This window comes from Phacochoerus africanus, chromosome 6 (assembly GCF_016906955.1).
Source record: "Phacochoerus africanus isolate WHEZ1 chromosome 6, ROS_Pafr_v1, whole genome shotgun sequence".
NCBI classification, from domain to species: domain Eukaryota; kingdom Metazoa; phylum Chordata; class Mammalia; order Artiodactyla; family Suidae; genus Phacochoerus; species Phacochoerus africanus.
This window is the reverse complement of record NC_062549.1, coordinates 47,612,715-47,630,004: the sequence shown is the minus strand read 5'-3', so window position 1 is coordinate 47,630,004 and position 17,290 is coordinate 47,612,715.

The following is a 17,290-nucleotide window of genomic DNA, read 5'->3' as shown; positions in this document are numbered from 1 at the left end:
TTTGACAGGTAAGTAGATAATTATTGTATAATGCAGAAAGACAAAGATTTGACTCATGCTTAAATTCCTCTAATATAAGATATCCATAACTGCTGTGACAATCCTTCCCCCAAGAAAACAATTCTTGAGACTTCACAAATTCTCTCAGAAAATTGTACCCCATCCACCCAGTTATTGAGGGCAGATACCTGAGAGCCACTTTTTATAGTTCTCTCCACCTTCCTGACCACTAATACCAAGTTCTTCACCAAGTTTTGTCCATTCCAGCATCAAAATATCTATGAAAGAAATTCACTTCCTGGGGTTTCTGTCATGGCTCAGCAGAAACTAATCTGACTAGCATCCATAAGGATGCAGTTTCAATTCCAGGACTTGCTCAGTGGGTTAAGGATCTGAATTGTTGTGAGCTCTGATGTAGATTGTAGACACTGCTCAGATTCCATGTCATTGTGGCTATGGTGTAGGCCAGTGGCTACAGCTCTGATTCAACCCCTAGCCTGGGAACCTCCACATGCTGTGAGTGCAGCCCTAAAAAGACAAAAAAAATCATTTCTGTGTATTTCCACTTCCACTACCTTATTCTTAGTATCAAAAATTTCTTTCTTAAAATCCATCAGTAATTCTCAAATTGTCCCCAAACTTCCAATTTTTCAGTAAATTCCTATCACTGCATTAACAGTAAGTATTTTTAAACAGTTTTACCTATATTTCTTTGGTGCTCAAACCCCATCAGTGTCTCTCTATTGCTCTGGAAATCTGAGGAAGAGTTAGGTTTAGAGACACTTCTCAAATACAATAAATAGTATGACATAAGGTATGGGAAATAGAAAGGAGATTAAGAAGTTTCCAAAATTAGCATGAGATACTGAGTGAATAAAATAAAAGATCAAGTTTACAGGGCAAATAAGAAAGGAAGATAGATTTAATATCAAACCTGCTGAGCTTAGAGAATCTATAGGATATTCAGGTAGTGATAATAGTCATGGGAAAGGTAGAGGCTAGAGACAGATTCAATTGTTGGATCCATAGACATGAATACATTAATCAAATTCTCAGGAAATATATATCATTAAGAAATAAAGACTAACAATGTAACTCTGAAGAATACCAACATTTAAGGGGGAAGGATAATAAAATATGAAAGGTAAGGAAAGGACAAGGGGGAAAAGGGAAAACCAGGGAACACTGAAATAAGGAAATAAGGTATGCTGCCTTTTCTTACACAGTGAAGTCAGTTCTTAATTAAATCTTTTGAAAAACATTGAATCATGGCAGGAAAATGCCTAGTAATTTTCTGTTATCTTTTTTTTTAGATATTAAATTTTAAATTTTAGTCTTCAGGTAAACAGTGTTAATACTGCTTATTTTATTATACATTATCACTGACCTATATAGGGCTCTGTCTTACTTTATTGTATTCCCTTTTAGCCCCCATACCCACCATTCTAATAAATGTGTTTAATGTGTATCCTCATTTTGTATGTATTCTTGTAAAATGTGCTCTGATCAGTGAGCAATTTTTTTGAGGGGGGAGTTTGTTTTCAGGGGTTTTTGGCCATGATGCAGCATGTAGAAATTCCTGGACCTGGGACTGAATCTTTGCCATAGCACAACCTGAGCTGTTGTGGTAACTATGCTAGAGACTCAACCTACTGCACCACAAGGGAACTCTAAGTAAACAATATTTTTAATTAAATAACTGATACTTATATTTTATTTTTATTCTTCATTTTTCAGGGGCAAAATTTAAGATCCATTCATTGTAATATGAACATATATATATATATATATGTATATATATATATATGAAAATTTTCTTTGGGTTATATATTCAGGAGTTTTTACTGGTCAATATGCATGTATATAGTTAATTTGGGTAGCTACTGCCATAGTGCTTTCTGAAAGGTTCACAGTCCCTCCAGCAAAAAAAATGGTCCTTGAATCCTCACATACTAATCAAGAGTTGGCACATCTATGTCCTGGTATTGTTCTTCCATTTAAACCAAGTTGTCTATTGGCCCTCTAGTCACTGTCCTTAAGTCTCCAATATACTTTTTTACATTATAGTTTATTTCTTTTGCAAACAGAGAATCTTACTGTGTGCAATGCATTAGGCTCATCACCAAGGACACAGCTGTCAACAAGATAAAGATGATTACTAATAGTCAAGGAGTTTGGGGAAGAGGAGGGCTGGAGAAACTGGAATGGATGCAATATGCTGCTGATAAGTAAGCTATCCTTGAATGAGCCATTTTTGATTGGATTATCAAGTGAAACAGGATTCCATATTTGCAAACAATTGTTATAAAGAAATTCATTTGGAAACTACAAAAATAATAACACCCCCCAAAAAAAAACATAGAAGAGCAATTATAAAAATTCTAGCCATCCAAAGCTATTGTACCTTATAAAGATAATAAAAGATACCTAGAAGAGAAGTATGGGGCAGGGTCAAAAAATGCCTTTACCATCTCTGCATTCACTCCAATTATCTTTAAACAATAGGTCTATTTATGATTATTATTAAGCTTCTTAATATTAGCATGATGGCTTCATAACCTTAATATTTCTCAACACAAAATATTACACCTAAAAATGGAAATCTAAAGAAGTAAGCACAATTTTTCCTTGCCAACCTTAGTAAATGAGGTATACTCTAGCAGAATTCTAAAATGGGTTTATTATTTTCATGACTTAAAAATAAATATCATTTATTTACTTCATGTGTATGTATTTTCCTATACAGGCAGCATAAATAAGAATTTTATCACAGAGTATAAATATATCAGAGGCATGATGCAGGGGGAAAAAATCTGCTCAAAAAAATGTAAGTTAAAAATATAAAAAAAACGCTTTCCTTTATGAGGAAATAACAAAGAATAAAACAATCAAGCAGACAAAGAAATAAAAAAGGGAAAATAAAAGCACCACTATATACCCTGAGGAGTAAGAGACATAAAATCTATATAGCCAATAAATAACCCCCTTGTCAGAGAATCTATACACTGTTCAAAGAGGCCAATTTGGGAAGTAGTGGTAAGGATGGGTAAGGCTTGATTACACCAGCTATTGAAAAGAAAAAAAAAGCAAAAAGCAACCTCTAAAAGAGACAGGGAGCATGCACCTGACTCTTCCGTGAAAATGATTACAAATTGAAATCTCCTGGTTTCTGTATTTCCAGGGATTTTTCAAATTTCTGGACTTGAAATGAAGTGAAAGAAAGAAGAGCCCTTCCCTCTATGCCTAGAACTCTAATTCCCTGTCAGTGTGACCAGAAATCTCCCCAAATAATTCTCAGATTTACCACTAAACTGCCTTCATTTTTAGTCCAATTTTTTTCCTGAACCATTCTTCCTTGCTCCACCTTGTTGGACCTATACTGTTCAGATTATATATATATAAATGAAAGGAGTACCAAGATGAGAAACAGAACTCTATCAGAAGAGAGAGGTGGGAGGCAGGTGTGGGGTTCAGGTATTTTGCATAATTCCCAACAAACCCTGTATCTATCCATCACAATAGTTAAATTTTGTTTACTTATCTGTATCCCCTCTAATGGCAGAGCTCATTTTCTCTAGTTTCCACATTATCCCTAGGTCTTGAATATTTTATAATAGGAATTTTAAGAAAATATACTTCTTTTAATTTATATTGATGCAAAGTTAAAAGTGAGATATATGTTTAATCAGAAGAAAATAATTAAATATTCAGCAACTTGAAACATCATTAAGGAAGTACAATAGAATATTATTTCACTGTTGATTGTGCCCGTTGATACACATTTTAGGTTGAAAATGATATTTTTATGTTTTTTCTTTTTTAATGATTTTTATTTTTCCATTATATTTGGTTTACAGTGTTCTGTCAGTTTATACTGTATGGCAAAGTGACCAAGTCACATATATACATTCTTTTTCTCACTTTGTCCTCCATCATATTCAATCATAAGTGACTAGATGTAGTTCCCTGTGCTATACAGCAGGATCTCATTGCTTATCCACTCCAGATGCAAGAGGTGGCATCTATTAACCCCAGACTTCCACTCCCTCACCTCCACCTTGGCAGTCACAAGTCTGTTCTCCAAGTCCATGAGTTTATTTTCTGTAGAAAGGTTCATTTGTGTCATATATTAGATTCCAGATATAAATGATATCATATGGTATTTGTCTTTCTCTTTCTGACTTACTTCACTCAGAATGAGAGTCTCTAGTTCCATCCATGTTGCTGCAAATGGCATAATTTTGCTCTTTTTATGACTAAGTAGTATTCCATTGGGTATATATGCTATATCTTCTTAATCCATTCATCTGTCCCTGGACATTTGGGTTATTTTCATGTCTTGGCTATTGTGAATAGTGCTGCAATGAACATACAGGTGCATGTAACTTTTTCAAGGAAAGTATTTTCTGGATCTATGCCAAAGAGTGGGAATGCTGGGTCATGTGGTAGTTCTACATTTAGTTTTCTGAGTTACCTCTATACTGTTTTCCATAATGGTTGCACCAATTTACATTCCCACCAACAGTGTAGGAAGGTTCCCTTTTCTCCACATCCTCTCCAGCATTTGTTATTTGTTGATTTGTTAATGATGGTCATTCTGACAGGTATATGTCTGTTTGGTAGCAGTACCACATGGTCATGGTTTCTGTAGCTTTGTAATATTGCCTGAAGTCTGGAACAGTTATGGTTCGTACTTGGTTTTTGTTTCTCAGAATTGTTTTGGCAACTATGGGTCTTTTATGGTTCCATATAAATTTTTGGACATTTTGTTCTAGTTCTATGAAAAATTTCATTGGTAATATAATGTGGATGCCATTGAATGTGTAGATTGCTTTGCATAGTAAGGCCATTTTTACTATATTAATTTTTCCAACCCAGAAGCATGGAATATCTTTCCATTTCTTTCACTTCTCCTTAACGTCCTTGATTGATGTTTTATTGTTCTCAGCATATAAGTTTTTCACCTCTTTGGTCAGGTTAATTCTTAGGCATTTAATTTTCTATGGTGCAATTTTAAAAGGTACTTTTGTATTTTTTTCTAACATTTCAGTGTTACTATACAGAAGTACAACCAGTTTCTGAATGTTACTCTTGTACCCTGCTACACTGCTGAATTTGTTGATCAGTTTGAGTAGTTTTTGTGTGGAATCCTTAGGGTTTTCTATATATAGCATGATGTCATCTGCATACAGTGACAATTTTATGTCTTCTCTTTCAATTTGGATAATTTTTATTTCACTTTTTCATTTGATTGCTGTGGCTAGGACTACCAATCCTATGTTGAATAAAAGAGGTGAGAGTAGTCATCCTTGTCTTGTTCCAGATTTTAGTGGTAAGGCTTTCAGCTTTTCTCCATTGAGTGTTACATTTGCTGTAGGTTTGTCATAAATGGATTTATTATGTTAAAGTATGTTCCCTCTACATGCACTTTGGTAAGAGTTTTTATCATGAATTGATGTTGGATTTTTGTCAAGTGTTTTTCTGAATATATTGAGATAATCATGAAGTTTTAGACTTTTCTTTGTTAATTAATCTCATGCTGATTTATTTGTGTATGTTGAACCATTCTTGTGTACCTGGAATAAATCCGATTTGGTCATGGTGTATAACTTTTTTATGTGTTGCTGATTTTGGTTTGCTAAAATTTTGTTGAGAATTTTTGCATCTATATTCATCAGAGATATTGGCCAATAATATTCTTTTTTGGTAGTATCTTTGTCTCATTTTGGTATTAGGGTGATGATGGCTTAACAGAATGTCTTTGGATGTGTTCCATCTTCTTAAACCTTCAGGAAAAGTTTAAGAAGAATTGGTAAAAGTTCTTTGTATGTTTTGTAGAATTTGCTTGTGAAGCCATTTGGTCCTGGACTTTTATTTGTAGGGAATGTTTTTATTACATATTAAATTTCATTTTATTTATCAGTCTGTTCAGTTGATCTATTTTTTTCTTGATTAAGTTTGGTGGGCTGTCTCTAGAAATTTGTCCATTTCTTCTAGGCTGTCAAATTTGTTGGCATATTTGTTGTTCATAGTACTCTGTGTTTTTTGGTATTTCTGCATTATCTTTTGATAATTCTTTTTCATTTCTTATTTTGTTCACTTGAATTTTTATCTCTTCTTCTTGCTGTGTGTGGCCAGAGGTTTGTCAATTTTATCTGCCTTTTCAAAGAATTAGCTCATGGGTTTTTTTATTTTTTTATATTGTTTTTTGAAACTCTATTTTATAGATTTCTTCTGCTATTTATAACTTCCTTCCTTTGGGTGACTTTATGTGTTGTTTGCTTTTCTGTTTATAATGCATTTAGGTGGCAGTTTAATTTATCAATTTGAGATTTTTCTCTTTTATGAGGAAGGCCTGTATCACTAAAAATTTTCATCTAAACACTGCTTTTGTGGCACCCCACAGATTTTTTTTTATTACTCCATGGATTTTCTTACATTTTAGATGTACAATGATGATCAAAACCCAATTTTATACCATTTACATCCCAAAGCTACAGGGCATACCCCCAACCCCCAACCCCCAACCCCCAACCTGTCTCATTTTCAAACCATATGTTTTTCAAAGTCTGTGAGTCAGTATCTATTCTGCAAACAAGTGGGTTTTTTTAGATTCCACATGTAAGTGATAGTACATGATGTTGGTGTCTCACTTCACTTAGCATAATTTCTAGGTCCATACTTGTGGCAAATGTTGTCATTTCTTTTCTTATAATGGCCAAAAAATATTCCATTGTGTATATATCCCACATCTTTTTACCTACTCCTCTGTTGATGGATATTTAGGTTGTTTCCATGTCTTGGCTATCGCATGCAGTGCTGCAATGAACATTGGAGTACATGTGTCTTTTTGAGTCATGGTTTTCTCTGGATAGATGTCCAGGAGTGGGATTGCTGGATCAAATGGTAATTCTGAGGAATCTCTATACTCTTTTCCACAGTGATTGCACAAATTTACATTTCCACCAACAGTGTAGTAAGGTTCCATTTTCTCCACACCCGTCCCAGCATTTATTGTTTTTAGACTTTTTGATGATAGCCATGCTAGCCAGTATAAGGTAGTACATCATAGATGTTTTGATTTGCATTTCTCTAATAATCAGCGATGGTGTTTTTTGGCCATCTGTATGTCTTCTTTGGAAAATGGTCTGTTCAGATCTTCTGCCCATTTTTGAATGAGGTTGTTTGCTTTGTTTTTTTGTTGTTTGGATTTGAGGGGGGTTTTAGTATTGAGCTACAGAAGGTGCTTATAAATTTTTGAAATCATCCCTTGTCAGTAGCTTAATTTGCAAATATTTTCTCCCATTCTGTGGTTTGTCATTTCATTTTGCTTAGGGTTTCCATTGCTATGCAGAAACTTTAAAGTTTAATGAAGTCCCATTTTTATTATTTTCATTTTTATTGTCATTAATCTAGGTTGTAGATCTGAGAAGATGTTGTGGTTTATGTTGGAGAGTGTTTGGCTTATGTTTTCCTCTAGCAGTTTTATAGAGCCCATTCTTATATTTGGTTCTTTAAACACTTTGAACTTATTTTTGTTTATGGTATTAGGAAGCATTCTAATTTCATTCTTTTCCATGTGGCTGTCCAGTTTTCCCAGCACCACTTATTGAAGGGGCTGTCTTTTCTCCATTGTATGTTCTTGCCTCCTTTGTCATAGATTAGTTGACTGTAGGAATGTGGGTTTAATTCTGGGCTTTCATTCCTGTTCCAATGATCTCTATTTCTGTCTTTGTGCCAGTATCATATGGTTTTGATGACTGTTGCTTGTAGTATAGTCTGAAGTCAGGGAGCCTGATTCCTCCAGCTCCATTTTTCTTTTTCAAGATGTCTTTGGCTAGTCTGGGTCTTTTGTGCTTCCAAACAAACTTTAAAATATTTTGTTTGATTTCTATGAAAAAATGTCCTTGGTAGTTTGATATGGATTGCATTGAATACGTAGATTGCCTTGGATCGTATAGTCATTTAGACAATATTGATTCTTCCACTCTAAGAGCATAGTATGTCTTTCCATGTGTCTGTGTCATCTTCCAAAATTATGTTGAAGAGTAGTAGTGAGAACGGGTTTTTATCAGAAATGGGTGTTAGATTTTGTCAAAGGCTTTTTCTTCATCTCTTGAGAGGATCATCTGGTTTTTATTCTTCAGTTTGTTAATGTGGTGCATCACACTGATTGATTTGAGGATATTGAAAAACCCTTGCATCCCTGGGACAAATCCCACTTGATCATGATGTACAATCCTTTTAATGTATTGTTGGATGCGGTTTGCTAGCATTTTGTTGAGGATTTTTGCATTGATGTTCATCAGTGAAATAGGTCTGTAGTTTTCTTTTTTTGTGGTATCTTTGTCTGGTTTTGCTATCAGGGTGATGGTGGCCTCATAGAATGAGTTTGGGTGTATCCCTTCCTCTGCAATCTTTTGGAACAGTTTCAGAAATATAGGTATTATTTCTTCTCAAAATATTTGATAGAATTCACCTGTGAAGCCACCTGGTCCTGAACTTTTGTTTGTTGGAAATTTTTTAATCACGGTTTCAATTTCAGTACTTGTGATTGGTCCATTCATCTTCTCTGTTTCATCTTGGTTTAGTTTTAGAAGATAGTACTTTTCTAAAAATTTGTCCTTTTCTTCTAGTTTTTCCATTTATTGGCATATTATTGCATGTAGTAGTCTAGTCTGTTATGATCCTTTGTATTTCTGTGATGTCCGTTGTTACTTCTACTTTTTCCTTTTTAATTTTATTGATTTTAGTCCTCTCTTGTTTTCATGATAATGCTGGATAAGTGTTTATCAAATTTGTTGATCTTTTCAAAGAACCAACTTTTCATTTCATTGATCTTTTCTATGGTTTTCTTCATCTCTATTTTATTTATTTCTGCTCTCATCTTTATGATTTCTTTCCTTCTGCTAACATTAGGTCTTGTCTGTTCTTTTCTTTCTAGCTGCTTTAGATGTAAAGTTAGTTTATTTATTTGAGCTTTTTCTTGTTTCCTGAAGTGGGCTTGTATTTCTATAAACTTCCTTCTTAGAACTGCTTTTGCTGCAACCCATAGGATTTGGAGTGTTGTATCTTTTTTTTTTTTCATTTGCTTCTAGGTATTTTTTAATTTCTTCTTTGATTTCTTCAGTGATCCATTGGTTGTTTAGTAGCATGTTGTTGATTTCAAGTCATATAGCATTGTTTGGAAAACAATTTTTGATATGATTTCAATTTTCTTTAAGTTACCAACAGATGATTGGTGGCACAGAATGTGATCAATCTTGGAGAATGTTCCATGTGCACTTGATAAATACATGAATTCCACTACTTTGGGATGGAATATTATGTAAATATCTATTAAATCCCTCTGGCTTAATGCTTAATTTGGAGTCTGTATTTCTTTGTTGATTTTCTGTTTGGATGATCTGTCCATTGCTGTAATTGGGGTGTTAACATCCCCTGCTATTATTGTGTGCTTGTCATTTTCTCCTACTAATGTTATTAGCAGTTGCCTTCTATATTGAGGTGATTGTATGTGGCATGCATATATATTTACAATTGTTATATCTTATTGGATTGGTCCCTTGATCAATACATAATGTCTTTTTTTGTCTCTTATAATATACTTTATTTTAAAGTCTATTTTGTCTGATATGAGTATTGCTACTCCAGCTTACTTTTGACTCCTGTTTGCATGGAATATTTTCTTCCATCCTCTCACTTTCAATTTGTATGTGTCCCTAGAAGTGAAGTGGGTCTCTTGAAGATAGCATATATATGGGTCTTGTTTTTGAATCCATTCAGTCAATCTATGTCTTTTGGTTGGGGCATTTAGTCCATTTACATTTAAGGTAACTATTGATATGTATGTTCTTATTGCCATTTTATTAACTGTTTGGATTTGTTTTCATTGCTTTTGTCCTTCCCTTCTTCTCTTGTTCTCTCTTCACATGGTTTTATGACTATCTTTACTGTATTTGAGTTAATTTTTCTTATTTGTGTATCAATTATAGTTTTCTGGTTTGCAGGTACCCTGAAGTTTTGATATAGGAGTCTGTGTATATACAAGATTGTTTTAAGTTGTTGATCTCTTAATTGTAAGTGCATCTGCAGTTTCCTGCATTTGTAACCTCCTCTCCTCACGAGGTCTGATTTTGGTGGTATAATTGTGCATGGATGATTTCGTATATTTCGTATATTTACCTTTCCTGGTGAGCCTTTTCATTTGCATTATTTTTGTTTCCTGTTGTGGCCTTTTGTTTCCTGTCTAGAGAAGTTCCTTTAGTATTTGTTGTAAGACTGGTTTAGTGTTGCTGAATTCTCTTAGCTTTTTCTCATCTGTAAACATTTTGATTTCTCCTTCAAATCTGAATGAGAGCCTTGCTGGGTAGAGTAATCTTGGTTGGAGATTTTTTCCATTCATCACTTTAAGTATATCATGCCACTCCCTTCTGGCCTGCAGAGTTTCTGCTAAAAAAATCTGCCAACAACCAGATTTGTTTCTTTTCCCTAGCTACTTTCAAGATTTTCTCTTTGTCTTTAATTTTGGTCAGTTTGATTAATATGTGTCTTGGGGTGTTCCTCCTTGGCTTTATTTTATATGGTACTTGTTGTGCTTCCTGGATTTCAGGGAGTGGTTCCTTTTCCAGGTTAGGGAAGTTTTCATTCATTATCTCTTCAAATATTTTTTTCTGTCCCTTTCTCTCTCTCTTCTCCTTCTGGCACCTCTATAATACGGATGTTGCTGTGTTTAACATTGTCCCAGAGTTGTCTGAGACTCATTTCTTTTCAATCTTTTTCTCTTTTCTGTTCAGCATTGGTGATTTCCACTACTCTGTCCTCCACCTCATTCATTCTTCTTCCTCTTCTTCCTCCTGTATTCTGCTGTTTGTTGCTTCTCATGAATTTTCTATTTCAGTTTTTGGATTTTGCATCTCTGCTTGCTTAAGTTTTAAATCTTGTATTTCTTTGCTCAGTGTTTCCTGTAAATTAGCAATCCTTGCCTCCAGTTTATTTCCAATGTTTGTCATCATCTTCATCATCAATAATCTAAAGTCTTTTTCCTGGAGGATATAGTCTTCAGATCACTTATCTGTTTTTCTGGGGGTTTTCTTTCTTCCTTATCGGAGTTATAGTTCTCTGTCTGCTCATTTTTATAGTTTATTGGTGTGGTGTCCTTTTTGCAAACAATAAAGTTGTAGCCTCTCTTACTTCTGGTGTCTTCCCCCTTTGTGCATGAAGTTGGTATGGGGCCTTGCTGTAGGCTTCCTGATATGAGGGACTGGTGCCTGCCCACTGGTAGGTGGGGCTGATTTCTATACCTCTGTTGGGTGGGGCTTTGTCTTTGGGTGAGATAGAGGCAGCTGTATGCCTGGGAAGTCTTTAGGTAGACTGTTTACTGATGGGCTATGATCCCACCTGGATTATTGTTTGACATGGGGCTTCTCAGTGCTGATGTGTGGGGCCAGATTTTCCCAAAATGGCCACCTCCAGAGAAACACATGATGATGAATATTCCTGAGAAATTTGCCTCCATTGTCCTTCCCCTACAACAAGCCACAGTGACTCCCTGTTTTCCCAGGAGATCCTCTAAGAACTGCAGTCAGGTCCAACCCAGATTCCTATGGAGACTTTGCTTTGCCCTGGGACCCAGTGCACATGAAACTCTTTGTGTACTTGTCAAGAATTGGGTCTCTGTTTTCCCATTCTCATGGAACTCCTGCACCCAAGCCCCACTGTCCTTCAATGCCAGATGCTTTGGGGGCCCTTTCTCCTAATACCAGATCCCTAGGCATGGGGACCTGATGAGGCACTCAGAACTCTCACTCCTGTAGGTGAGTCTCTGTGATACAGTTACTTTCCACACTGTGGGCTGCCTCCCAGTGGTTATGAGGTTGCTTATATCACATAATCCCCCCTCCTACTGTCTTGATGTGGTCCCCTCTTTGTCTTCTGGAGTAGGATATCTTTTTGAAAGTTTCCAGTCCATTTGGTTGATGGTTGTTCAGCATTTGATTGTAATTTTGTTGTTTTCATGAGAGAAGATGAGCTCCAGTCCTTCTATTCTACCATTTGCCATCTTAGTCCTATCTCCGATCCCATAGATGTTGAATTGCTTTGTCTTCATTATTATTTGTCTCAAGGTATTTTTAACTTCCTTTTTTATTTATTCACCAACCCATTTGTGACTTAGTAGCATTTTGTTTAGTCTCCATGTAGTCAGTTTTTTCTCATTTCTTTTCCGGTCGTTGATTTCTCACTTCATGCCATTGCAGTCAGAGAAGATACTTGAAATATTTTCTATACTCTTAAATTTGTAGCAGTTTGCTTTGTGCCCCAGTACATGATTTAGCCTTGACAATGTTCCTTGTGCACTTGAAAAGAATATATATTCTGACTTTTTTGGATGTAATGTCCTGAAAATGTCAATTAAGTCTAACTTTTCTATTGTTTCCTTTAGGGTCTCTGTGGCTTTATTGATTTTCTGTCTAGCAGATCTGTCCATTGATGTTAGTGGGGTATAAATTCTCTGATTATTGTATTCCCATCAATTTCTCCTTTTATGTCTGTTAATATTTGTTGTAGGTATCTGGGTGCTCCTATATTAGGGGCATATATGTATAGGATTATAACATCCTCTTCTTGAGTGGATCCTTTTATCATTATATAGTGTCCTTCTTTGTCTTTCTTTATGGCCTTCATTTTAAAATCTACTTTGTCTGATGTGAGTATCAAAGCTCCTGCTTCCCAGTCTTTTCATTGGCATGAAATATCTTTTCCCATACTCTCACTTTCAATCTGTACATGTCTTGGCCCTAATGGAGTCTCTTGTAGACAGTAAATTGTAGGCTCCTCCTTTTTTATCCAATCTGCCACTCTACGTCTTTTGATTGGAGCACTCAGTCCATTCACAGTTAAGGTAATTGTTGATTAGTATGTATTCATTGCTATTTTAAAGCTTGTTTTCCAGTTGATTCTATGTTTCTCTTTTTTTTCCTTTCACTATTTTGTGGGATGATATACTTTATTTAATGCTTGTACACTTTCTTTTTAATTTTTGTGAATGTAATGTTTGGTTTCGATTTGTGGTTGGCCTGTTTTTCAAGTTTGTTAATGCCTTCCTATATCCTCTTGCTTTAAACTGATAATCATATAGGCTCAGAACTTTATTTTTAAAAATAGCCTAGGTTTTCTTAATTTCCTCCTGCATTCTATATTTTTTTTGTCTTTTTGCCATTTCTTGGGCCACTCCCGTGGCACATGGATATTCCCAGGCTAGGGGTCGAATCAGAGCTGTAGCCACAGGCCTAAACCAGAGCCACAGCAACACGGGATCCAAGCCACGTCTGCAGCCTACACCACAGCTCACGGCAATGCTGGATCCTTAACCCACTGAGCAAGGCCAGAGATCGAACCCACAACCTCATGGTTCCTAGTCAGATTCGTTAACCACTGCACCATGACAGGAACTCCTGCATTCTATAATTTTGAAATCCTTTTCAACATCTTCATAATTGTCCTTTTACTGTTCTTTGTGTTTATTGTCATTTTATAATAGCCTTTTTTTTCTTTGTTAGATTTGTAAACTGGCTTATTTATTTGATTGCTTTCCAATTATCATTTCCTCCATCCTACTTCTTCTTACTTCTTTTTTTATTTACAGAAGCCCTTTTAGTACTTCTTTTAGAATGGGTTTAGTATTGCTGTACTCTTTTAGCTTTGTTTGTTGGAGAAATTCTTTATTTCTCCTTCTATTTTAAATGACATCCTTGCTGGGTAAATTATTCCAGGCTGCATATTTTTCCCTAATATAACTTTGAATATATCTTACCATTCACTTCTGGTCTGTAGTGTTTCTGTAGAGAAATCAACTGATAGACTTATGGGTGTTCCCATAAGTAACGTTTTGTGTTTCTCTTGTTGCCAATGGAATCCTCACTTTATCTAACTTTTGTCATTTTTATTATAATATGTATTGGTGTGGACCTGATTTGTTTCAATGTGTTTGGGGCCCTCTGTGCCTCCTGTATGTTGATATGTTTTTCCTTTAGATTTGGAAAGTTTTCAGCCATAATTTCTTAAAATATATTTTCTATCCCGTTTTCTTTTTCTTCCCTTCTGAAATTCATATAATGCATAGATTGCCCTGCTTTATATTATTCCATAGATCTCTTATATTGATTTTATGTTTTTTCATTTGCATTGCTGTCTGCTGTCCTGATTGGATGATTTCCATTATTCTACCTTCCAAGTCATTGATTCTTTCCTCTGGATTATTCATTCTGCTCTTTATTGTCTCTAACTCAGTTTGCTTCTCTTCAAATGGATTTTCTAATTTTTTTGGCTCCTCCTTATATTTTCTATTTCCCTTCTAAAGTTATCTGTGTTATTGTTTGTATCTGCTCTTAATTCTTTCATGTTCAACCTTAGTCTTTTCCTTAAGTATTTTCATTATCTCCCTTTTTATCTCAGTGACTATCAGACTGCAGAGGTCTTTTTCATTGTTTGCTGCTCCAGATGAATTCTCCTGTTCCTTTAACTGGGAATGGTACCTAAGCTCCTTCATCTTGCTTGCGTTTTTCTTTTTCTGTGAGTTTAGGGAAGCCAAGCTGTAGTCTTGAAGGGTTATTTCTATGCAAGAGTGACCTTTTGTATTTTGTGGGGGGGGGATACTTTTTATTGGCATGAGAGTTTGGGTATTTGCTGTCTCTTTCTTTGTTGTGAGCAGGCTGTTATCCCCCTCAGTGTGTTTCTAGGGAGAAGGATGCAATGGGCATGGCTAATTGTCAGTGCCTATTTGCTGGGCTCTTGACAGTAGGAAAGACCTGCAGGAAGGTGGCACAGGCTACTCTAATTTCAGGGCTCTGGGAAGTGGTAGTGAGCTTCGGGCAGATTTAGGTGGTACACAGAGCATTTGACTGTGGCAGTGGCAGAGTGTGACTTCCCAGGAGACTTAAAGTAACAACAGGTGGTGTTCAGTCCCAATGCCCTCCTCTGTGGTGCCTTCTGAGGTGACTGGGGCTGCAAGTGGTATCTGTTCATGGACCTCTAGTGTTGGTGAGCCATGCCCATCTATGGAGTCAGAGATAACTGCTGTGTTTTTCCCCTGCCACCTGTAGACCATATATGATGCCCCCTGTCCAGCTTAGCCCATGCAAGAGTTGCTGCACATGCTGCTCCTATTTTCATTGTCCTAGAAATGACAGTGATCAGGAATGTGTGGGCACTGCCCAGAGCCTTTGGCAGTGGCAGCAGAAAGGCAGGTGTGTTCCCATGGTATTGAGAGCAGCAAAATGTGGTGTCCATTTACAGTGCCCTCTTTTTTGTGGACCTCTGAGATGACAGGGGCCACAGGTGTAGACTCTTTGAAGACCTCTAGTGGTGGCAGGCCATGCCTCCCTCTTGTTTCTGAGATGACTGCTGTGGCTTGTCCCTGCCACCTATAGATCACACAAGAGGTGCCCAATCTCCCATATCCCAAACAAGTGAACTCTTGCCACCAATAGCATTTTCCAGAGCTGCCCCACCATCTGAGAATCTGCATGTGCATAGGAAAAGGGATTCAAATGGCAGTCCACCCCTCCTCTTCTTGCCCTGCCCCAACATTGGTGCCTTGCCTCTCCTGTGGGCACAGACCTCCTCCCGAGTTCCCTTGACTGTGGTCTTCCATTCCCCAGACCATGGCACACTACTCCTATGCCCTGTAGGCTGTCTCCACACAGCTGACCCTAGTACTATCCTCAGAACTGACCTCAAGACCATAGGCCTCAGTGCCCAGCCCCACCCAAATATGTCAGGATGTGGTTTGGGGGGTGGTGGTCCAGATGATTTGTGTTGCTCTCACTCTCCTTTTCCTCCCTCAGTCCAGCTGTTGTGTGCTTTTCTTGGCAAATTTGAGGTCCCTCCATCTCAGCTGATCTCCCCATTTGTTAGGTGAGTTCTTGGGGTGTGGGTTCCTTTTCTCTTTCATAGCTCCCTCTCAGGAGTGCTAATCCCATCCTGATTCCTTTTCTCTCTCTCTCTCTATTTGTTGCTTTTGTTCTATCCAGTTATGTGTAGGATTTCTTTCTCCTTTTTGAAGGTTAAGTTCTTCTGCCAGGGTTCAGTAGATGTTCTGTGTGAATCATTCTGCATGTAGTTGTGTTTTTTTGATGTTTTTGTGGGAGAAGATGAGCATGAAATCTTACTCCTCTGACATCCTGATCCTTCAGAAAATACACTTTGAAAGGGCTACTCAATAGCCAAGTATCCCAAATGATCCATGCTAATTAACTTTGTGACAGAGCTCAGGCCCAGTAGAAAGAGTATCTTTTCTTCATTGTATATCCTTGACTCCCTTTTCATATGTCAATTGACTATAGGCATTTGGGTTTATTTCTCAGCTCTCTATTCAGTTCCACTGATTCATATGTCCATCTTTGCACCAATATCACAATGTTTTGATTATTATAGCTTTGTAGTATAGTCTGAAGTTTGGAAGGTAATGACTCCAGCTTTGTTCTCTTCCCTTATAATTGTTTTGGCAATTGTGGGTCTTTTGCGGTTCCATATAAGTTTTAAGATTATTTTTTCTAGTTCTATGAAAAATGTCATGGGTATTTTGATAGCGATTATATTGTCTGTAGATTACTTTTAGTAGTATGGCCATTTTAACAATATTAATTATTTCAGTCCTAGAACATGGGATATCTTTCCATTTCTTTGAATCATTTTCAGTTTCCTTTATCAATGCTCTATAGTTTTCCATGTATATATCTTTCACCTCTTAGTAAGTTTATTCCTAGTTTTTGTTTGTTTGTTTGTTTGTTTGTTTGTTTTTACAGCCATACCTGTGGCATATGGAAATTCCTGGGCTAGGGGTCAAATCAGAACTGCAGCTATAGGTCTATTCCGCAGCCACAGCAACACTGGATCTGCAACTTAAACTGAAGCTTACAGCAATGTCAGATCCCTACACACTGAATGAAGCCATGGATGGGTTCCATCCTCAAAAAGAAAACATCAGGCTCTTAACCTGCTGAGCCACAATGGGAACTCCCTGGGCATTTTTTTTAAATGAGATTTTCAACAGGATTGCTTTTAACATTCTCTTTCTGCTATTGTTAAAAGAAGAAATGCAACAGAGTATGGTATATCAATCTTCTATCCTGATACCTTGTTAAATTGATTTATTAGTTCTGATAGTTTTGTGGGTCTCTATATACACTATCATGTCACCCACAAATAGTGACAGATTTACCCCTTTTTCTTTCTCCTGTCTCACTGCTGTGGCTAGGACTTACAATACTATGATGAATAGAAGTGCTGT